This window comes from Mus pahari, chromosome 18 (genome assembly GCF_900095145.1).
Source record: "Mus pahari chromosome 18, PAHARI_EIJ_v1.1, whole genome shotgun sequence".
NCBI classification, from domain to species: Eukaryota; Metazoa; Chordata; class Mammalia; order Rodentia; family Muridae; genus Mus; species Mus pahari.
In genome coordinates this window covers 52,797,834-52,822,795 of record NC_034607.1, presented here as the reverse complement: position 1 = coordinate 52,822,795, position 24,962 = coordinate 52,797,834, and the positions used below count along the sequence as shown (strand labels likewise).

The 24,962-nt window shown below is 45.1% G+C and overlaps 1 protein-coding gene across 3 annotated transcripts in view; it reads right to left on the bottom strand.

Moving 5' to 3' along the window:
* Nucleotides 1-20,622, bottom strand: part of Socs5 (suppressor of cytokine signaling 5) — a 29,881-nt gene extending 9,259 nt beyond the window's left edge. For all 3 annotated transcript variants that reach the window (XM_029531320.1, XM_029531321.1, XM_021217845.2), the window contains exon 1: nt 20,245-20,622. The gene's annotated coding sequence lies outside the window, so the exon portion shown is untranslated. The remainder of the gene's footprint in view (nt 1-20,244) is intronic.
* Between the last annotated feature and the right edge of the window lie 4,340 nt (nt 20,623-24,962).

The window sequence follows — 24,962 nt, the reverse complement described above, 5'->3', positions numbered from 1 at the left end:
AAAAAAAAAAAAAAAAAAAAAAAGAAAGAAAGAAATAAGAGTATTTCTATCAACATAAAAAAATCTCAAAACCAGATTAAGAGTAACACATTAATACACACATTATGAATTTATCTTTCTTTTTTAATTTTGTTTTTTGTTTTTTTTTTCAAGACAGGGTTTTTCTGTATAGCCCTGGCTGTCCTGGAACTCACTTTGTAGACCAGGCTGGCCTTGAACTCAGAAATTTGCCTGCCTTTGCCTCCCGAGTGCTGGGATTAAAGGCATGCGCCACCATGCCCGGCGAATTTATCTTTCATACAACCTCCACAATGTATTATTTAAACATATATATGTAACTGGCCAGTGAGTCTAGCAAAATGGTGAGCTCCAGGTCCAGCAAGAGACTCCGTCTCAAAGGAAAATGTGGGTGATAAGGAAACAACCCACATGGGCTTCTGGCCTTCGCCTGTCCTAAGATTGTTCTACCTACCCACCTGGCATAAGCCTTAGCACTAAAAACGTGACACAGGCTGCTAACGCACTCCAAAAACCCCTGGCCTACTCAACTGTAGATGTAATGAACTGACGATCTGATAAAACAAATCCTGAGAACATGGTTATTCACAGCCCTACTATGATCTGGTATTCATTGCCCTACTATGCTCTTTATTCACAGCCCTACCATAGATGTTCTGGCTTCATTTTAATTCTCCCGGTAATGCTGGGGAAGGATGTTGGACCCAAGCCTTGTGCACAGTAGAAAAAGCATTGTTCAGTGAGATAATTTCCCAGCCAGCCCTGAATGTTCTGGTTTCTATTCCCTATCTACTATGAAATCCTTTGAATAAGACTGTAAGACACCTATAACGTTCTGCTACTGCTATAACTAATCATCTATACCAAGTTCACTGATGCTAAGAATGTGTTTGCTAGCATATGACCAACTCAAAGAAATGATACTTAAGAAGTTCTTGTGTTTTTCTATGCCAGTTAAGAGAAATAACAGTTAAAAAAAATAAATGAAAAGAAAAAAGAAATTAAGAGTCACAGTGTCACATGGACTTCATAATAACATCCTTCGATGACAGAAGGACAATTAAAGGACTATTTTTTCTAACTTAAAAAATAAGTAAGTTTACATTTTTCATTTCTTAAATTTACTCTCCTACTTCTAATGTATAGTGTAGTGTCCCGAGGCAGGAAGCTCCAGGCCCACCTCATATACTATTCTTACTCTAAGCCAGCACTTTGCTTGTTGATTCAGGCAAGAGAAGGAAAAGGCACAAGCTAGAAATAGTTAAGCCCTAAGGGGCTAGAGAGGAGGCTGCACTCGCCAGGTCACATTTCAGCCTCTTGGTGTCTCTTGCATGGGGTGGTTGAGGCCTGCATCACAGAGTGCTGGGAACTTCAGAAGCACACAGAGCCCAGGGCTCCAGGACACACAGCGGAGGCTCTGGCCACTGCTGGACAGCTGAGGCTCTGGCCTCATGGCACAGTGGTGGCTCTGGCCACGCGCAGCAAGGCACAGCGGAGGCTCCGGCCACTGCTGGACAGTGGAGGCTCTGGCCCCATGGCACAGTGGAGGCTCTGGAGACAGGGTGCGAGGCTCGGAGACTGGAGACTCAGGCCATGCTCCACAGCACAGCGGGGGCTCCGGCCACACAGCACTGCTGCTTCACATCTTCAGGGTTTTGGTTTTTCCCCTTTGATTCTGCCAGGCCACACCATAAACGTCAATACCTTCCTATGTATAATACCTGCCAGACTGAAATCTCTACCATCCATTCAAGCATCTATAGCGCTTCCCAGGAAAGACTGTTACGAGTTCAGTGTTTAGCAGTTGAAGTATAGCTCATCTACAAAATAAATTATGGATGGCTTATCTGTGCAGACCTAGACAAGGTCCAACAACATAATCATTACTCTCTTTTCTGTGTGTGTGTGTGTGCATGCTTCAAAATTCCTTTTTAGTCTATAAAACACTGCTACAGTTTAAATTTCATTCTATGATGCTGGACATCTAGAAAACATAAAATCCTAACAGGTTATGTATGTTTTGTTCTTTCTGGTAAAGTATCTTGTGTGATAGACTAATAAGCAAGCCAGTCACTGAAATGTTTCTTATCTGGCCAGCCTCACTGCTAGGCTCTAACACAAAGAGCACATGCTTTGGATTTAGCTGGTCCCAGTGTCATATTCAAGCATTCATTAGCTGTGTGAGATGTCTCAACATTGCCATCTAAAAATAGGAACAATTACCACCTCATGTTACCAGGATAACATGATACAAGGCAAGTGTCACTCGAGGTTCTACAGTGGTGTTTCTGATATACAAGAGGAGGTGGTGTGTTAGCCGCAGAAGCAAAGGCTGATGGCCATCTGCAGAGATTATGCTGAGCGACCCTTGCCTTTGTCTTCCATATGCAGGGAGGTAACTCAAGTCCTTTCACTGAGCACCAGATCTGCATGCCATCAGTGGTACCATCAGCCACTGTAATCAGGTCGGGCAGAAGACACCAACCTCACCCCCATGGCCCCACCCGCACACCACCAAAAGGCAGTTAAGAAACAGACCAGCCGAAGAGCAAAGCAAGTAACTTCTCCTCAGAGAACGTGGTGGGTATCTTAAGACCAGAAAAGTGTCTTGTGGGGAGCCATGAGCTCGTCGCCCCTGACTGCTAACCCACACAGAATACTGTGAGTATGCACTCGCAGGACTGTTTCCTTACTCCATAAAGCCAGCAACCTAAAGTATCTAACCACAAGACACCGCTGAGAAGCCCAGCGCGTCTGACAACACTCCCCCTCCCTTTCCTCTTTATCTAAAATTGCTCAGGACACATGTACTGCTTGTCTACAGATGTAGGGATAACACTCTTCTAGCCCAAATTTTAGTTCTAAAGAGAAATAAGTAGCGTGTAATAATTTGGCATCTTGCAATAAATCAAAGCAAGAGAGCACTAGGGGTACTCCTTTCTTACGTATTCACTAGTGATCTAGCTGCTCTCCCACCGTAAGAGCAGAGAGCGGACTGAGGAAGGGACTGGAAAGGACAAAGGAAAATTAGATGTTTTAGATTCATTTAAGACATGTGCAGAAGCAGACTAGCTAAGATTACAGATACAAACCCCAAGTCAAACACCTTCCTTTGTTTTATGCATCACCGGGTAACTATCTTATTTTAAAACAGGATAATCAAAAACCTTTAGTTTGTTAACAGAAACAAAACCGCATCCATCAAATGCTGAGAAGCAATGGAAAAAAAACAAAACATGTTTTTTTGGTTTTTTTTTTGTTTTTTCCCAAGACTATGTAGGCAGACCTTCCTATACAGATGAGATGGGCTTGAAACCAGAGGCCCACCAAGCCTCTGCCAACCTGGTCTACAGAGCGAGTTCCAGGACAGCCAGGGCTGCACAGAGAAAACAAAACAAGGCAACCACGCAACCAAACATACAAAAATCTGCCACTTGAGAAAAGTGGTGACAAGCCGAGCAGCCGCTCACCCTGTACATCCAGCAGGCAGCAGGCAACCATCAGTTCACCGAACCACACAGTAAGATCTTGCTTTAAAAAAAAAAAAAAAAAAAAAGAATTTAAATTTATGATTTTAAACATCAGACAGAAGACATCTCCATGTGATGGGAAAAGAAAGGCATTAGAAAGAAAGAACTCGATGGTTAGAAGACTTCATGACTCTGTGAGTGCTGGCTGACCAATAGAGAAGGAGTTTAAAGTCTGAGGCCAGCATGGGTAGTTAGGGAGACTGAAGACACTCTAGCCAGCTGGGCATGGCACACATAGCACCCATGGCTCTGGCACATATGGCTATGACACCCATGGCTCTGGCACATATGGCTCTGGCTCCCATGGCTCTGACACACATGGTACACATAGCACCCATGGCTCTGGCACATATGGCTCTGGCACCCATGGCTCTGACACACATGGTACACATAGCACCCATGGCTCTGGCACCCATCGATCTGACACACATGGCTCTGGCACACATGGCTCTGGCACATATGGCTCTGGCACACATGGTACACATGGCACACATGGCACACATGGCTCTGGCGCAAATGGTATACATGGTTATGGCACACAGGGTACACATAGCACACATGGCTCTGGCACACATGGTACACATGGCACACATGGCTCTGACACACATGGCACACGCGGCACACATGGCTCTGATACACATGGCTCTGGCAGGCCTTGCCCTTCCCCAGGTTCATTTCCCAGCACCCATCTGTCAGCTCACAAATATCAATAACCCTAGCTAGGGAATCTGATGCCTTCTGGCCTCCAGACACCAGGGACGCATGTGGTACACAAACATGTAGGCAAAACATTTATGTACCCGAAATAAAAATAGATTTAAAGTACTGAAAGACTTATAGATAAGGAACACTACCACTGAGGTGATTGATCTCTGCATAGTTTTTGATTATTATAATTTCATTTTTCTTAATTTCTAAACATTTGATTTGATGAGTATTAATTTTCAAGTTGGAAAAAATGCTATTTAAAACAGAAGATAATACCAAGTTAATTTTATATTATTTATATTGTAAACCCACAGTTATGTGTAAAATGCAGAAGCATTACAACTGTCCAAGGAGAGAGTGGGTGGCATTTGAGTTACTGACACCAGTCAGATGCAGAGGACAGTCAGTGGCAAGAGTAATGACAGGTTCAGGTTCCCTCATTGTGAACTCAAGTCTCAGAAAGCCCTGGGGGCTAGCAGTAAGCTACAGGGAATTGGCCAGTGACAGCAAGGTGCATCGCCTTGTCTACAGACACGTTTATAGATAAACTAACTCCAGGAGAGCATAAGCGGACATGACACTGGGTAACACCAACTGCGGGTACAACCCGGGGCAAAGAATGCAAGCTCTAAGACCCTGCTCTAAATAAAAGCAGAAAGTCTCTAATTCTGGACATTTGATCCTACATCTGTATACTCTAAGATGTTATTCTATAATCAACAACATGAATTTTGTCCCCATTCTACATATTCCTAGCTATGTCAAGAAATCAGAATTCCACTCCAGTTATTTCCCTTAATTATCCTGCCTTACGTTTTGAAATGTCTCTCACTGACCCTTCACTTACCTAAAATTCGGTGAGAATGGCAGTCAGCAAGTCTTAGGAAACCTCCTGCCTCTGTGTCCCCAGTACTGCAGACACAGGTACACGGTCCTACACCCCATTTTTATATGGGTGCTAGGGATCCAGACTCAGGTCCTCATGCCTGCACCATGATCGAGTTACTGATGGGGCTGTCTACCCCTTCCCCCAAGGGAAACTGCAAAATTTGGTCTAGGTGCTTTTTACATACGCTCCGCCCCTCCACACACTGCTCTGCGTTGTCTACTTACTTAAGTGTTTTTTAGGACTGATTCTCATCCCACTGAGACGCTGATGTGGATGGAAAGGCACCTCAATTACATCCTTCAGTTCCCAGCAACCACCAGGTTTTGGGAGAATTGACTTGTCCTCCACTCACCAGCACCTATATGATCTTATCCCACAGCCTCCCCTCAGCCCCGTCTGTCTCTCTCCACTTTGGCTGCCTTGTGGAGTCTTTGCCACTTTCTTAGATTTCTCCAGCACCCGAGCACTACTGAGCAGCCTCGGCCCTGCCAGACCATCTTCTCTGAGAATGTGTAACAGCACAGCACCTTGTGTCCATATCACTGGCTGCCGTCCTACGGTTCACTCCAGTTGTACCACTCTCCCACCTGGCCATCCAACATTCAACTTTATTTTCACACCTACATCATGCTCTGGTGTCTCTGTGCTGACTTTCTAAAAGAACTTACAATTAATATCGCAATTCATTCTTCTCTTTTCAGATCATTTCAGAGACCACAAATTCACCTCTAGAGAAAAAAAAATATTCCAGAAAGGAAGGACAATCTCATACTGTTTTTAATAACCTACAACACCAGGTGAGATATAGAAAACTACATCCAGATTGTAAATGGCAAACACAGAAAGGGCATTGGAGCCCAGGTCTTCTGGTCTGGTCTTGGCTCAGATTACTGATTAATAATATTATGTATATGTGGGTGACTATGGAGCTACAACTCACAGTTCTGTCCAACTGACCAATGAGAAAACTGCCTTGCAATTCCTACTTACACTGCAGAGAACATGTTGGATCTGAATAGACAGTTGTTTGAAAGTTTGATCAGAAGAGAAACTGAATGCTCTGTTGCTCTAGTTGCCTACCAGAAAACACCCCCAATCCGGAACTTCCTAGGCAGGAGGCAAATTACTGATAATCAAGTTCCCAATAATTACTGTCAATAATCTTCCATCTGAAAGAAAAGGAATGAAGTTAATTTACTCACCTACCATATAAAAATCGTTCTTGTTAATGTCAGAGAAGTTTTTATAACAGCGAAGCCATTAAAGCTGCATCTGCTGTTTCCCTTCAGTGTCATGGGAAACACTGAATTTGGAATGAACAGGAATGTACCTTCATGACAGAACTGATCAACCTCTTACAACAGGGTCTGTCCGCTTGTGGACCGTACCGCTGTGTTCCTGCCCCAATTCTATCCCCTGACTTTCAGATGGGGTAACCACTATTATGACTTCAACTTTATCTTTATCTTCAGAGACTGTAATTGGGAGACACAGTAACAGAAACTTCTAGAAAGTTGTTACTGCAGATGATGATTTTATCTCCACTGTTCTTTTCTTCGTTGTACTTTAAATATTTCCTTTTGAAAAAGTATCCTAAGGAGATGGTCTATATTTGGAGGTAACAAAACTTTAAAACAAAGATTCTTGATAAACACTACCAGAGCTCTTTCTCAGCCTACCTAAAGCAGGGTTACAGTTCTTTCCACTCTGGAATTAGTCACAAGAATCAAGGAGGTCTAGCATTCTCTAACATCCACAGCTGCCAGCAATACCAGACCAGCTTCCCGCTTCAGACCTGAGCCTTCTAAGTAGAAGAAATCAGTCTTGTAAAATGAAGGTTTCATACACGCACACACCGTATCCTGGTCATCCCCACCTCCCAGCTTCCTATCTCCCACTTCCCCTAGACACCTAGCAGCTCCCACCTTCAGAAAACAATCTTAACAATTACTGAAGAGCAGCCAAGGGCAGAACAACATCCGCTTTACTTGAAGGACTCTAGTTAGTTCTCACAGCAATCTTATGAGGTAAGTGACCTAACGATACAGGCCTATAGTACTACTTGGGAAGCTGAGGCAGGAGAATCACAAGCTCAAGGCCTGCCTGGGCTACAGCATAGGTTCAAGCCCACCCTAGGCAATTAAGTGAAATCCTGTTTCAGAGTGAATAAAACTGGGATGGGGACAGCTCTGTGGGAACACACTTCACACCTGGGATGTCACAAGACACGCTCAACCCCAGTGCCATACAAATAAGTAAGAGTCTACACAGTAGCTGGGTCTCTTCAGTGTTCTGATGATAATCGAAGCTCAAGATACTAAACAACTCTCTTGCAACTACATGGCCCTTCACAAGTCTACCAATAAAGAAAAAATAAACCACTGTCTCCAACCTTGAGGACAAGAATGAGCTGTGGTCTCTGGCACATACAACTGAGAAAGGTGCAGGCTACTAAACTGTCACTCTTTGACACCATCTAATCTTAATAAAATGTAAAAATAGGCTGCCTTCTATATTAGTCTTCTCTATGTTTGTTTAAACTAAAAACCTATTTTTTCCAGGCACAGTAAGTTTCCAGGTCTGCAACAGCTAAAGAATATGTATTCTAAACTACTCACATTACAGCCATTTTTGAATGGGTGGATGAATGGCGCCACCCTAGAGTCTATTTGGCCATCAACTACATTCTTTTATATCGCTCAATATTCACGTTCTCTAGATTTCTAAGATGTTCTATACATTGCAAGTACAGGAACCGGAGTCTCTAGAGTGACTTTCTGAAGACTTTCCAGGTCCATATGCTTAGCATGCTTTGGTCACACACAGGAAGAATCGTGCAGCGACAAGCTGCAGGGCAGAGCACAAGAGACTCTGAGAAGAGTTGAGAAATATGGATATGAAGGTAAAAATCTTACAAACTTTTTAAAGACACTTCCCACAGAAAAGTACACAGTACTGCTCAAGAGATTAGATCTAAATAAAGAGAGATCTATACTCTCCATTGCTATGGAGGACCCAGGAAACTAGAATACAAGAAAATACAAATAAGACGGAAGGCACCATCATGAATAGACACCACAGACTGAAAGAAACACAAAACTCAGTAAACAGACAGTTGGCTGTTTTGAACAAGTGCTTCACAAATGATAACATGCAAATGACCCACGAGCACACGACAGAGTACTCAACTATCAATAATTGCCAGGAAAGTGAAGTTCAAACCACAATGAGCCACACACCGTGGCAGCTAGACCAGTGGGAAGGCCTGATGTAAACAACTCTCTGAGGGAGAGGGTATGTCCGTCAGTTTCCTGTGCCCTTAACAACATACCCAGGGAAACACCATAAGGCAGTGGTTCTCAATCATGGGTTAATCCCTCTGTGGGGAGAACAATCCTTTCACAGGGTCACTTAAGACCATGGGAAACACAGACATTTACATTATGATTCATAACAGTAGCAAAATAGCAGTTATGAAACAGCAACAGAGACAATTTTCTGGTTGGGGATCACCATAAGATGAGAAACTCTATTAAAGGGCCAGAGCATCAGGACGGTTGAGAGTCACTGCGTTAAGGGGACACATTTACTTTAAGGAAGGTTGAGAGCCACGGCGTTAAGGGGACACATTTACTTTAAGGAAGGTTGAGAGCCAAGGTGGTAAGGGGACACATTTACTTTTTAAGGAAGGTTGAGAGCCACGGCGTTAAGGGGACACATTTACTTTAAGGACGGTTGAGAGCCACTGCGTTAAGGGGACACATTTACTTTAGATCACTGCTTTCTAGGTTTCACCCTGCCGTGGCCAGAATATGGAGAATAGGACATACGGCCAATGCCATCACAAGTCACCCATCAGAGAAAGTTTCGCACCAGAGGGTAACCCACACCGTCCTCTTGTAGCACCCAGAACATAGGGGATACTGCTGCCCACATGCAGGGTGGGCAGCCCTTAAACAGTTCTCTCTTGAGATGAGCTTTCTATTCTCTTGGGCCTTTCTTGAGCCAAGTTGAGAAGTTAACAATAGACTGGCACACATAGACTGTAAAGTGGCAAATCCACCTCAGAAACTCTATTTTAAGTACAGCTGTACTTCTAAGTGTTCCCTAAAGGGCAAAGAGAGCCCTAAGAAAATATATCAAAAGTTTCCACTGCAGCCTACCACTCCCTTCACTAAACTCTACAACAGAACAACTCGTCTTAGTAGTGTGTATGTGGTGGACAGGCACAGGCGCCTGTGCACGCATATCACATGTGGTGTGTATGGGGTGTGCACCACAGGCACCTGTGCGTGCACATCATGTGTGAAGTCAGGCATAAGATCAGGCCTCTTCTACTGCTCTTCGCCTTCTTTTCTAAGACAGGGTCTCTGGTTGACCCCATGCCTGCCCTCTCATCTACACTGGCTGATCAGCAGTCATTCCTGGCCTTCTACATAGATGTTAGGGGTCTAAACTCCGGCCCACATGCTTATACAGCAAGATCTTTATATCCTGAGCTGCCCTCTGCAGCTTTGAGACTCGCCTTATATTGGGGGAAAAGCAGATCACTGGTTGCAGGTATGTAAAAAAAGAGAAAACAAGAATGGAACAGGCACAAGGAATTTTTGGGGATTGATGGAAATTGTGAATTATATGGATATAAAAAGTGTCAAGAGAGGATGGAACTGAGGCTGGCACTAGGGCTCAGACCTGTGATGCCCGGCTGTGAGAAGTGGAGGCAAAGGGGTCAAGATTCAAATTCCCCAGTCTCAGGTACATGAGACAGGCTAAAACAATTACAACATATACTGAGCGTGTTTGTATTTTACTGCATGTATACTATACTTCTGACTCTTTTTTTTTTAATGAAAAAAATGACCAAAACTTGTAATTCTGTCTTCTTACTATCTGTCCACCCTTAAGAATGGTTCTTTCCAGACTCTGCAGGGTGTGTTAGACTCACCTGGCCTTCTTCGAACTTACTAAACCAGACTTTTGGGACCCATAAAACTCTCAAGTCCATGAAGTTTTAAGATTCACTTATAGAGACATATAGTCACAACATGAAAGACAGGCCTGGGCTTTAGACTGCACACAGCTAATCAGCGCTGTCTAGACTATAAACAGGATAACAAGGACAAAAGAAACACAACTGTCACTTGAGTGCTAAACTGCTGTTACATTAGCATCCTGTTCACTTCAGCTTTCTACTAAGTTGCTCCTGGGAGCCTCAAATCCAAGTTTTAGTTCCTAGCTACCCATTCTTATTTCTCACAGACCCCAACTCAAACTGCTTTAGTTTGGATTATGAATGTCCTCGATGGCCCTTATCTCCAGATGGCACTGTTAGGAGGCAGTAGAGGGGCTGCAGAGATGGCTCAGAGGTTAAGAGCACTGACTGCTCTTCCAGAGGACCTGAGTTCAAATCCCAGCAACCACATAGTGGCTCACAACCATCTGAAATGGGGTTTGATGCCCTTTTCTGGTGTGTCTGAAGATGGCTACAGTGTACTTATACACATAAAATAAACAAATAATTCTTTACCAAAAAAAAAAAAAAATGCTGGGCAGTGGCGGTGCATGCCTTTAATCCTAGCACTTGGGAGGCAGAGGCAGGCAGATCTCTGAGTTCGAGGCCAGCCTGATCTACAGAGTGAGTTCCAGGACAGCCAGGGCTACACAGAGAAACCCTGTCTTGAAAAATATTTTTTCTAACTTTTTTAAAAATTTTATAGTTGTGAATTCAAGTGCTAGGACCTTTTTGTTCTGAATGCATTATCATTTAGAAACTATACTTATTACTTGCCATACTAATGATTTTTCAACAACAAACTATATGCTTTCCCAACTGTATCTGTAAAAAAGACCAGAGTCTTGATCTAGACTTACATGCTAACTGATATCCTGGCCGTGTCATGACTTCCTTAGAAATTATCTGTGGACATGCAAGCCCAACACTCCCCACTCTGGAGCTTATGTGTGGAACTCTTCTGCCCAGCTGGCTAGCTTATGCTCAGTTTCTACCACCCCAGCTAACCCAAGTCTAGAGACTGTATTTCCTGTACTTATCGAAACCCAGGAGTCATTTCCATTCCACCACACATTCCTTGACTCAGGCTATCAGATAATCTTTCTTATACAAGGGCAGTCTTCAATGACATCCTCGATTGCAATGTCCTAGTGAGCGGTCAGACAGGGTCACTGAATTCCCTCATGCATCTTATCATATGTGGTCACTGGTAAGTAAGGTCTCCACTCTCCTTCCCTCCAGAAGATTATATTTATTACCCCTATGGTCATTAAAAAAAAAAAAAAAAGGCAAAGAGCCCTACTTTCCAATCACATAGCCAAATAAAAACCCAAGCTCTAATACGGCACAAAGTACAGTACTAAGGCTTATTCCTTGGTTCATCCTTTACTCCTGCTCCACCTTGGATCAAGTCTAATGTCTCCATTTGCTTCTCATACTCATTTAGAAAGCTCAAAATTTACTCATCTCCTTAGACACACTGGGCCCTTTCATTTTTAATAATACAGAATAAACAGTAACTCAGGCTGGCTTATTGTATTTTTACGAGCTCCCTTCTACTATTTAAAGCCATTAGCTAACCCTGTGCAGAAATAATGAGTGAAGAAACAATCAGACAAAGCAGCCGACTCGCAATTAGCTCCTCTCACAGCTGTGTTAGCACCATCTGCATCCACTGAGAGGAGACTCCACGATGGTTCCTCCTCCCACCTCCTTACCACTGTTACCTTACAGACCTGTGACATTCTTGTGACCTTTTATGAGCACGTCATTCAATTCTTTTCCTATCTGTCTCCTGGACTGTGGTCTCCAAAGCGTCCCCGGGTGTTTGCTCCTTTGACCCCCACCCTAAGGCTCCCACCCTAAGGCTTTGCTCCTGCTCAAGAGCACCAGGGTTTCTTACCAAGCACTCTCACATGTGTGTCATTTGAAACTCACATGGTGTTTTCAATACACTTACTCGGTCACTACTAACTCACTTCCACACACACAGCATGCATGTGCACATGTAAATCACTCACTTCTACACACACACAGCATGCATGTGCACATGTAAATCATTCACTTCCACACACACACACAGCATGCATGTGCACATGTAACTCACTCACTTCCACACATACAGCATGCATGTGCATATGTAATTCAATTCCACACACAGCATGCATGTGCACATGTAACTCACTCACTTCCACACACACAGCTTGCATGTGCACATGTAACTCACTCACTTCCACACACACAGCATGCATTTGCACATGTAACTCACATACTTCCATACACACAGCATGTATGTGTACATGTAACTCACTCACTTCCACACACACAGCATGCATGTGCACATGTAACTCACTTCCACACACACAGCATGCATATGCACATGTAACTCACTTCTACACACACAGCATGCATGTGCACATGTAACTCACTCACCTCCACACACACAGCATGCATGTGCATATGTACCTCACTCACTTCCACACACACAGCATGCATGTGCATATGTAAGAGACCAGGTACAGTGAGAGCTGCCCTGGTCTTTCCTGTGGCTGCTCTCAGCTTTGAGACTATTCTGAGGCTCAGTGACTCCTCTAACATGCTGAAATAATCCCCTGGACGCCCTCTATCTCTGCCTGCTCCACTCAAGCCCCTCCTTCGTCTGGGCATCTTCTGCCTGTCCCAGTGCAACCCTAACATTTGCCCCGAGATACTCACTACTCCGGTGACCCAGAGATAGCACTCCTATTCAGTGTCTTCCCTACTAAGTAACATTTTCCTTGTTAACAATCATTCATGCTTCAGAGTTTCATAAAGTCAACCAAAGCAGCATTTTATGGGTGGCCATGACCGACCTACCAATTTTAAAGGGTAAAACTACACAGCAAAACATCTCTAGTGTTTCTTGAAAAGAATGTTTTCCTTTAAAAAAAATTTTAATTTTAAAAATTTTGTTTTGCCTGCATATATGTCTGTACACTAAGTGTGTCCCTGGTGCCCATGGAAGCCAGAAGAGGGCATCAGATTCCCTAGGACTGGGGTTATACATGATTGTGAGCTGTCATGAGGGTGCTGAGAATTGAACCTGGGTCCTCTAGGAGACTAGCCAGTGAGCTTAACCATTGGGCCACCCTTCCAGCTCCCCCTTCTTTCCGAGCAAAGGTTTTCTATGACTATGTAGCACTCAGGCTAGAGTCACGTTTGTAATGATCTTGCCTCAGCCTCTGAATGTTAGGATTACAGGCCTATCCCGCCACATTCTTAAAAATAAAACAGTAGGGAGCCTGAGGCAGGAAGATCTCTTGAGTTCAAGGCCAAAATAAGTTAAAGAGTCATCGGAGCAACCTGAAGCTACACACACACACACACACACACACACACACACATCCAGCGGTGGGGGGGCAGGAATAATTTAAACACTGTCTACAAATCCTCTCAAAATACCTATACACTCTCTAGGCAAGAAGTTAAACGTGCCTCATAAGCCTTAAATTAATCTATTAAGAGATGTTTTTAATATCCTAAGGATTAATGATCAAAAGACTTGAGACTTGGTCCCAAATCCACCACGTAATAGCTGTCTTGGGAAAGTCACTTAATGTCCTTGAGTCAATTCCTGTGTAAATTGGATAATGCCACCCACCTGCCTTTCAGGATTGTTAGCAAATGAAGGGGAAGAAGAACTTCAGAGTAATAGGTAAGGGACTGGAGACCTGCTGATAATTACTGTTATGCACAACACCACCTCTGTTTCCAGAACCATGCCCAACAGCTCTTGATATATAATCGGACTTTCTGGTCCAATAGCAACTGTAATAAATGCCTTCAAGGACGCCATCTATATAACTTCCGGATCCCTGTCCTGGGTTACAAGTCAGGTCGTAGAAGTAGAATTTGGAGTATCTTCAGCCAAATGTATGCTCCGTATGCTACATGAAAACCCACCAAGGGGTATTCCTAAGCCCCTCCTTGCTGCCTGACTTGACCACTGGGAACAGCACATGGATGGCATTGGCTACATACTGGCAACTTCCACAGCCAGTCTATGAAATCACTTAAAACAATGTAAACTGAAACAAATCCTTCTACTGATCTAAATGAAGGGTAAGCTAGACTGCAGTCTCACGTAAACAGATGCTCCATCTAATGTTTAGAGAGCCTTTAGATCTAAAACAACCCAAGGAGGATCAGCTCCCAGGACCCCCACCCCACCCCCACTCAGAGTGTGTAGATGCTCAAGTCCCCTTATGTGAAATGGCATAGCATTTACATATAATCTGTATGCATTCTCCTGGTTTTTCTTTTCTTTTTTTTTTAAAGGCAGGGTCTCATATATCCCTCACGCCGGCTTTGACCTTTACATAGCTGAAGATGACCTTGAACTTACAGATGTATTCCCACACCCTATTTACATGCAGTGCTGGGGATCCACCATTTTGCACGCATGCTAAGCAAACACTCGACACTACCTGAGCTATGTTCCCAGCTGCTGTGTATGCTAACAAAGGTAAAGCAATGCCAATGGCTGCTACCCTGGACTGTCAGAGAGTAAGTAACAGGAAGAACACTCCATACCTAGTCATTACAGGGTGGACTTTTTCCCACAGTATTTTCCAATGCACGGTTGAATCTACAGATGAGGGACCTGTGGCTTAAAAGAGCAGACTCCACGCCTAAGACAAAATGTAGCAGAGAAGGCCCCTGGATTGACCTTTACATAATATCCTAAAGCACAGAAACAAAAGGGCTTGGGGAAGAGGTGGCAACCAACCCCTGCCGAGGCTGCAGTGGAGCAAGGAGAATGTACAACTGATAACAGTTTGTGTTGTTAGGCAGACAGACTCCAAGGTGCTGCCCTCAAAAAGAACAGGTGACAGCCTGGGGCAATCTGTCTGAGGAGCTGTAGTCCTCTAATCTCTCTTCCAGATAGATCCTTCCTAGATCCTCCTTAAGGAGATAAAGGAGGCTCACAGAAGCCTGGAGTGCATCACTGTTTACTAGGGCAGATTTATTTTATAGATGGAAATTTCTTCTACAAAAAGGCAGCTCTTTAAAACTATTCTAGTGTCGACAGTTTTTCTAAATATGCCAAGGAAGTATATTCTGGGGTGGCGTATTTTGGTTCCCCCCAGTGTTGAAACGCATATACGAACGTGTAGAAATGGAGCCGTGTCATTACGGTCTCTTTCCAATCATTTATTTGAATTGTTCATCAAGGCAGGCAACTAACTTTCACTTAAACTACCCAAGTAAAACTTACCCACTATTAACACGATCTAATAGTCTAGCCTAATTACCCTTGCAAGACTTGCCCTGCTCTAACCAGATCCAAAGACCCCTTTTTCCTAACAAAGAAAACACCTGGCCAGTGTAGACGAAGGACTCACTAGGGTTTATACGGCTGGCTCCGTGCATTCTCTAACCACCTCACTGAACCTGAGGACACATCACGGATGGTCTACTCAGCCACGAACCCTGAGTGACAGACCATGCTTAATGACACACAACACACAAACTCTCTCTAACCTAGTGGGGGGAAAACTGACTGAGTGCCTGTTTTACTTTAATGTATTTTTGATGCCTTCTAAAATCATATTTAACTAATTAATGTATTCATGTAATTAGAATACGTACTAAACCCAAAGAAAACCTGTTTTGTTTCTATAGAATCCCATTAAGTCATGAATCCAACAAATATCCTAAACTGTGATAAAATTATCATCTTTACAATAAACAAAAAGATTAGGAGCCGGTCACTTTTCAAGTATTAAAATTCTATAAAAGTGAAAGACAACTATAACCTTAGGAACTTCTGACAGTTCCAGGTGACTGACTCTCAGGTGACTCCAGCAAATCTGGCCCTGCTAACAATAGCTATTAACTCCCCCACCTGTCACATCTGCCAAGTCACATGGTCATACTAGCTGGACCTGAGTTACAGCAAAGTAAAAGAACTTTAATTTTTAAAGTTGGAGCTATGCAAATTTCTAAAACCTAGCAGTTTAATGAGGAAAGATTATATTTATATATATATATATATATAAACAAAATAATATATATTATTATATATATAAAATTTATATATATAAACAATTTATATATATATAAACAAATTTTATATATTTTATAAAACAAATTTTATATATTTAATATATGTTTATATTATATATAAACAAATTTTATATATTTTATTTATATATTTTATAAATTTTATATATTTTATAGATTTTATATATATATAAACAATTATATATATATATATATATATATATATAAACAAAACCTCAATTAATAAGGATAGATGGCTCAGCAGTTAATGGCACTTGTGGTACCAAGCCTGACAACTTGGGCTCCACTCCCAGAACCTACACAGTAGGTGACAAGTCTGGAGTCCTATCAGGTGTCCACTAATCAATGCATATGCTTACACACATACATACACACAAACAGTAAATGTGTAAAATGTTGGTGAGAAATTAACAGACAACAGGGTTCGATGATTCGTCTGCATGGTTCAATTAGCAGAAAGTAGCTACAGTCAGTAGCAGGCCTTATAAGCCCTTCTTCCCTTATCTAGGCTCACTTGGAAAGCTCTAGAACTCTGTGCTTTCTCCAAGATACCTACAAAGAAGCACCAACACTCTTTCAATCTGGAATAACAAAACTGAAATGAGGGTTTCTCAGAGATACTGGAGAAAAGGTATTCTCCTCCCAGTACTGAAGTCCAAAAACAACAACAACAACAACAACAACAAAAAACCCCACAAAAGACAGATGAGCAGAGGAACGGGACACACACTACTTAGAACCTGCATGCATGGTGCCACACAAAAGATGAGGCTCAAGAAAGGGCCAGAACAGAGAAAGTTTAACTCACTGGTGGAGGGCTGGCCCAGCACGCCTGAGGCTCTAGATTCTAGTCAGCACTGGGGACAGGACAGAGGGAAGAGGGGCTTGAGAAACTGGGGCTGAGGGTAATAGATTCTGGGAGGGTGCAAGGACAGGGATGCACTTCAGAACAAAGACTGTTGTCTCACACAGATAAAAAGAACCTCAAAGAGCCCCCGAAGCTATGTAACATCTTCAGAGTAGGTGACACTCTGGAGTAATTGGGATTTAGCCATTCTCTCACAGATCCAGATAGGAGATAATGGAGCCTTAAGGAAGCTGAAGTAACTGTTTATTCCAAAAGATTTCTTTACAGAGAGGCCCGGTCCCCTACACACAAGGACAGCTTTTCACAGCTGCTCTCTAAGTGCACTTGAAGGAGCCACCAGAAACATGCCAAAGAAGCCCCTTTGGGGTAGCACTACTTAATGTCCCCCACCACTCAGAGAAATGTACACATTAGCTTTATATGGAGATCTAATTAAAGTCTAAGGTAAGCAGAGGCACAAGAAGAACCCTAAGCATGCCGTTTCCACTGAATGTCCAGTAAGGCAGTAAAGTAATGGCTTGATCTTTTTTTTTTTTTTCTAGCTTGAAAGAATGTATTAGCACCAAGGGGGGAAAAAAGAACATACATCATAATTAAACCTAATGGAACACAGAAAATACTGTCTAGCATTTATTGTGCCCTCTCTCTGTGCTAGGCACAGCTAATCCTCACCAACATGCCATAAAGTAGCTAATTCCTTTCTCTTTTCTTTTCTTTTGAGACAGGATTTTACTATGTAGCCCTTGGCTGTCTTTGAAAGACATTTATGTAGCCCTTGGCTGCCCCTTAACCAGCACCTAGCCTGCCTCTGCCTCCCAGGTGCCCTGATTATTAATTACTTGGGCACCACACCCAACCAGGGCAGCTGCACATTAAGTGGCTGAAACACAACTCCTGTCTCTGTTACAACTATGGCATAAATTATACTTTCATAATTATGTAAGTCTACTTCCTTTTAGAGGAACTGAAATCCACTTCAACATCAGAAAATCCCACAATTAGAAAATAATTCTCACACGATTCCCTTAAAATACAAAAACCCTTTGCATTCTAAAAGCCTCAATTAATTTTAGCCCAAAATAGAACACTTGCTTCATCTAAGATGCTCATGCAATATTTTAATCTGCATGACAGTTTTCTCTCCTTACAATGAGAGGAAACTTAGCATTTTCACTAATAATGCTAATAATTGTCTTTAACTTTAAATAAAAGCTTATGCAGTTTTGCATCACTTCGAGTATAAAGCACTCAAAGTTCCCCATCATTACAAAGGAAGAGTATCACAAGAAAGCCAACAACCATGTATCACCTGCACTAGGAGTCTTCAGAAACAAACACTACGGATGTGATAAAGTAGGAGGATAAGTGGAAGCCACTCTAGCTAGGGTCAGGCCCTCCAATCCTGCTCCAAAGCAACCAGCAATTTAGTCCCTTCAGAAGCTCTGGGCCTTGATTCCTGATGCACAGAATAACTATCTCTACCTTCTCCCATCTCTACCTTCTCCTCTTCCAGCTTGGAACGAAACTACTCATTGGCCTCTCATTCTCTTTTGTGAAAGTTATCGCCATTACTTTACAACCTGCTTTGCATCAGGCCCAGCCCACTCCCAGCTGAAGAGAAGGGAAAGCCCACTAAGGCTGGCTCGCCAGAGATGATTCTCAAGGGGAATCATGCAGAAGTCATTATAATGTCAAAAGGTGTTATGTTTCAATATTTTAAGCTGCTGGTTTGTATGCCAGTACATTCTCCCTAAGGACAAATAGTAAAATTCAAGGACAATAAGAAAAATATATAATTACCCACTACTTTTTCAAGAACTCAGAAGACCAATTAAAAATATTAGCACCTTTTTTGCAGAAATGTCTGAATTAGCCAGCAAAGTAGTTTTCAGTTTTTTTTCCCCTAAATGTTAAGGACTCCCTAATCAAGTGAGTTTTCATTTTGTAAGCCATAGAGAACTCAACAAATGTATGAAATTAGTAATACAGGTGTGACTTTAACAAGAGACTAAAGACTAGCTGTGCAATTCTTAGCTTAGTCCACAGACATGAAAAGGTAAGATCCCTGCAGGACAATCACAAAGGTGAACTCCAGACAACAGTCACCGCTTCCTGCTTGTGTCTTCCTTCCGTTGCTAAGCCAGTCTCAAAAAAGGACTAAGAATCTGAGACTATTAAGATTAAAGTACGCATTTGACTAAATTCCCAACTGTTAGAACACTCGAGCTCATTTTAGCACAGCCTTCTAAATGAAAATTTTCATTTCATTCCTCAAAGAGAAACCATTTTTAAATTTCTATAGAATATGTAGTTCAATTTTACACGGCCCTGTAAAGAGACAGTTAAAAGCAAGCATGACTTAATCGTCTTTTAGGATAAATGTCAGTAAATCGTAATAGTACAGTCTAGCCTAGTGTTAACTTTGAAAGGAGCAGGCCTCCGGTGTACATGAGAAGCTGCTATAAGAATGTTAAGGTGTAGTTGGAAGAATGTCCAAGAGAACTGGTAACTGCCCAACCCCATCAAATATATACATACAATTTAAAATAAAGGATCACTGACGAAATCCAGCAGCGAGCCACCTTTTGCTTGGAACGCCAAAAAAAAAAAAAAAAAAAAAAAAAGTCAAAAGCTCGTGACTGACCCCCACAGCCTTCAAAGTTGAGAACCAAACCAAGTGTATTTACGCTGTTCCTTAGCATCCTTCTGTCAATGCAACTCCCTCTCCACAAACTCACTCCGCTTCAGCTACTCGAATGCCCAAGCCTCAGCACCAAAGAACCATTTATTAAAAGCTCAAGGACTTGGACAGGGGTCTTCCTTGCGGCTGCCTCCGCATCCTGTAATAACCACCCCAGGTTAAACCCCCAGAGATGCTCCAGTCTTTTCCCGCATCCACGCTCCCCGGCTCCTTCCTTCACGTCCCGGTAGACCTTTTATCGTCGACCTTGAGGACCCTCAGGTCGGAGCTATGGAGCTCTTAGGTGACCTGCCTGGACCCCTCTACCCTTGCAGTGGGCACCGACGACCTCCCCCACCCAGTCTCGACCCACCACGACCCCGATGACAAATGCCCTCCTATCGGCCCCAGACGACCCCTTCTTCCCCTTAGGTGTCCCGACTCCCACCGAAAAGCCATTCCTCCGAGACGTACCGAGAGCCTACTGCGAGTAAGCTCCCACTACGCGCGGCGGCACCGTGCGCAGGGGCTCAACGCCCCGGCTTGTCTTCCTCTTCCCGGCGGATCCATCCCGGCCCGAGGGCCGTGCCGCCTGCGCCGAGGTGCGGAGGCGCCCGCCGGAGGAGGACTGCGCCGGGAACGGGGACCCGGGCGAGGAGAGGCGGCCGCTTGAGGGCAGGCGCCGGGCGACCGCGGGGGACACTCAGCGGCCGGGACACGCGCGGCGGCCTCATCCAGGGCACCTGCGGCCAGGCAGGATGGGCCGGGGCAGCGCAGTCAGCGACAGGGCGAGCGCGACCGCCCGCGCGTCCCGTCCTCCGCTCCGGCCCGGCCGGCGCAGCCTCGCTTCCTCCGGACGGAGCCCGGGGACCCCAGCTCGGCCGGATGCCCCCGCCAGCCCCCACCCCTTCCCGGTCGCCTCCCCCTCGTCACCCTCTCCCCTCCCCCCGCCCCCCCAGCCCCCCACCGGAATGGAAAATACCTCCCGGGGTGGGGGGGCGGGCTGGGCCACGCCTCTCTGAAGGGCAGCCTACCGTGACCAATGGCAGGCGGGGCTCCAGGTGGGCGGGACTCCCGGCGGCCAATCCAGAGGCGGTTAGGTGAAGGCCGGAGGAGGGAGGCTGGGAGCTCGAGAGGGGAGGCCGGCGAGTTAAGGAGGTCCGGCCGCGCTGGTGCGTGCCGTGCGCGGCTGCCATTTTGGAGTCGGGCGGCTGAGACCGCGGCCCGGTTCGGCCGAAGAGGGAGGAGCCAGTCAGGTGGGAGAGAGGCTGACACGTGGGCGGGGTGGGCGGGGCAGAGCCGGCTCCGGCTGGAGGGGAGGGGGAGAGGCCCGGGAGGCGAGGAGGCCGGAGAGGGTCACGTGGCCATGGGACGGGCTAGCGGTGGGCGCTAGGGTGGAAGGTCAACCCGAGGTGCGTGCGGGTGGGGAGTAGCTTTGTTCCTTTGGGCTCCGTTAGGGAGGCCGAGGGGAAAATGCTGAATGGAGGCTGCGAGTGCCGGGTAGAAAAAAAATGTGAATGAGTCTCCCTAGCTCCCTTCAGCATGGAGCCATCCGAGTCACTGAATTCCAATATTCATCGGGAAACCGGGCACCTCATTGAATTCAACTCTTCCCATCCAGGCTCTCAGCTGCCACGAAGATGAGTCATACACGAGGGGAGGGGTGTTGTCGCTTCCTCTCTTTGCTTGCATTTTATGTGGATCGCCCCGGCCATGGAAATTGACTGCAAGGACAGAGACGTGTATGGGGGGGTTGTGATACCCGCGAGACTCCTCAGCTGACCCTTTAGCACCGTGGTTAGCACCGCTTCTTGGCCTTTTTGCTAAGATCAAGTGTAGAACCGTGGTTACCACTCGTAAGCTAACCGACCACTTCTTAGACATACTAAGGAGAGAAGGCTTGGGGAAGACAAAAAGACTTGTTCTTCCCGTTTACTTCGTGGTTCAAATACAGTCTGTTCCCCCTGTGAATCTCCCGAAAGTGGCCCATCTATCAGCTGCATACACATAGGGTCACTCTTTAGTCCGGTTTGTTTGAAACAGTCTCACTGTATAGTCTAGGATGATTTGGATCTCAGTATGTAGCCCAAGGGGGCTTCTAGTTAATGGTGCTCCTACTTCAAACTGCTGAATATTGAGATTTTTGACCACCTTTATTTAGTCTGTAATGCTTTGCATTGGGGACTGCAGACTACCTGCTTCTTGAAGGCTTTTCTTAGACTCTTTACAGCCCCACCCTACCTTTCTTAACATTGTACACCCTCAGATTGCTTTCTCAGTTATTTTTCAACTGCCTGTTCTCTTTGACTCCTTGAGAGTCGCAGGGTCTGGCCCTCAGCCCTCTTATTTGGAAGGCACACACTGCACAGGAGCTGATCTAGCCATTCAGATAGAATCACAGATGGACATCCGGTCGTCCGGTCAGTGAGGGCCAGATCTGCATTCCTAAGCAGCTTTTAGGTGCTCCACTTGTCTATTGGAGTAAGTTTCACAGTGGAACACATTGCTTCTGAACTTCCCCAAGCCTTCTCAGTTCCTTGTATGGTTTTACAGTACCACATTAACTTTCTCCCCAGAGCTCTTGGAACCAGAGAACAACCTCTATGCACTTTCTTACTGCTCCAGCATCTCCCTAGCTGCTATAATTTGGTTCTGGGATGTTCTTCACAGGCTTATGAATTACTCTTGGTCCTTGGCATGAAGGTGGTGGAAACTTTAAAAGACAGAGAGGCTAGTGGGAAGCTTTAGGTCATGGAGGGGGGGTTATAGTGAGTTGTGAGACCCTCATCCTTTTGCTTCACTTTCTGTGCAGGATGTGAGCAGTTTTGTTCTGCAGCACCCCTGCCCTCTTCTGGTTAGCTTTAGCTGTTAGAATGACACACCTCAGCATTATCTGAGGGGAAGCTCAGATGGAGGACTACCTTGATCAGCTTGGCTCTTGGATGTGCCTGTCAGCATTTCCTTCATTGTTCATTGTTGTAGGAGAGCCCAGCCACTCTTGGCCATGCATCTCCTGGGCAGTGGCCTTGGCGGTCTCTATAAGAAAGGCAGCTAGCTGACTAGGAGCCTAGGAGCAAGCCCATGAGTACATTTCATTTGTGGTTTCTGCTTTGACTCCTTGAGCTCCTGCCCCATCTTCCCTTGATGCTGAGCTGTACACTGAAAGGTTAAATAAACCCTTTCCTTCCTGAGTTGCTTTTGGTCATAATGTTTTTCCCAGCAGCAGAAAACAAACAAGAACATGCCCTGGTGTGCTTGCCCTTCACCCATGAGAGACAGATAGAGAAGAAGCCTACTACATCAGGACTGGGGCCTCCAAACTGAGCCAGAAAAAGCTCGTTCCCTTCCTACGCCCATCACTGCAGTGCCGTTACCTGACCGGCACACTTCTCAGAGTGTCACACTGACCACTGACCATATGAGCTAAATGCCATCTCTCTCCATTGCCACCATCACTTCCTCCCTTGTGCCATTTAATCATTAGGCCAATGTTTATTGAGCATTTTAGTATTAGCTCAAGATGTAATGGTCAACAAAACTGACAAGGTTGCTGGTGGGGCAAGACAAGCCATATGCGAGTAAATTAATAACCAGGTAAGCCTGGAGTGACATGCATTCCAAAAACCAAAGCAGGAGGAGCTAGCGGGACCTCTGGATTGTCCCGGAGCCTCTCACTGCAGGTGCCCTGCCTACCTCTTGCTTCTCCTCAGAGGGGGCTGCCCTGGTTCTCCCCTGCTCTTGGGTTGTTCTCCTTCATCGGCTCAGTGTGTGTCCTGTTTCTGTCTCTGCTGCCTAAGTGAGAATCCTCCATATAGATGGCAAGCTGTTCTTGCCTCGGCTCAGAATCACAGGGGACACTGAAGATTTTGTTTGTTAGCTACTCTGTAGCCCTAAAACTCATGCTGATCTTCCAGTCTCATCCTCTTGAGTGTGGAGATGACAGCCATGAGCCACTATGTCCAGCAGGGGTAATGCTATCCATCTCGGTGCCTGTACAGTGCCTTGGCTCAGAATAGATGCTCACCGTGAGTGTTCATTGAGTCTCGAGTCCCCTGATGCTTGAGTCAGGCTACCCCAAGAGCAGCCCTAGGCCAACGCAGAAGGCAAGGCTCACCTAGCTGAGTGGAAGTGGGGCTGTTTAGAGGTAGAAGACAGGATGGTGAATGCATGGACTCACCTGGCTTGGCACCTTCTAGACCTGGAATTCCATGATGTTGTGCTCCATGCATGACAGCAGTTGCTTCATGTGTACTCCTTCCTTGGCAGTGCCAAGCACACGTGGACAATTTAGAAGTACCCTTTGTTTCACATGGTGAGCCTCAAACCCAAAGAACTCTGGGTACCTTGCCAGGACAGGCCCTGCAGGAGGTCTCAGTGGCCACTCCACTTTGTGTTTCCAGGCCCTTGGGTACTGCACCCCAACAGGGAACAAGCTGTTGCCAGTTCCGTCATCGTCTTTGTAATTAAATCCAAGTCTGGCAGAGGGCAGTGCATAATTATGAAGTATTATTATGGTTTTTCTCATTATTAGGCACCCAGCTGCCCAGCCCAGGAAACCACAGTAGTAAAACACTGAGAGCCGAGCTCCTCTCCCAGCTGGCATGAATAAATACCAGGTGTATTGGCACAGGGCTTTGCAGCTCCACACTCATCGAGATGAGACCTTCTGTCCCCTCCTCTTGGGGAGATCCAATTTTAAATGAATGGAGAAAGGAAATACAAAGACAGACCTTTGCTATCACACCTGAATCAAATTCATTTTTTCTACATCTCCCGAGAACAGTTTCTTCTCATCTGCATACTTATTGCATAAATCTTCTCCAGCTTTATCCTTGACCTGTACACTTCCTAAAGATCATTCTCCAAAGTCTCCTGAGAGCGTGTGGGATTTGTGAGGGTGCTTGCAAGGGACACAAAGAAGGAATGCCCGGAAAGCACAGCCCTCCTCCTCCATGTGTGCAGCAAGTTCCTCCTCCCCCATGTGTGCAGCAAGCTCCTCCTCCCCCATGTGTGCAGTGAGCTCCTCCTCCCCCATGTGTGCAGCAAGCTCCTCCTCCCCCATGTGTGCAGCAAGCTCCTCCTCCCCATGTGTGCAGTGAGCTCCTCCTCCCCCATGTGTGCAGTGAGCTCCTCCCCATGTGTGCAGTGAGCTCCTCCCCCATGTATGCAGTGAGCTCCTCCTCCCCCATGTG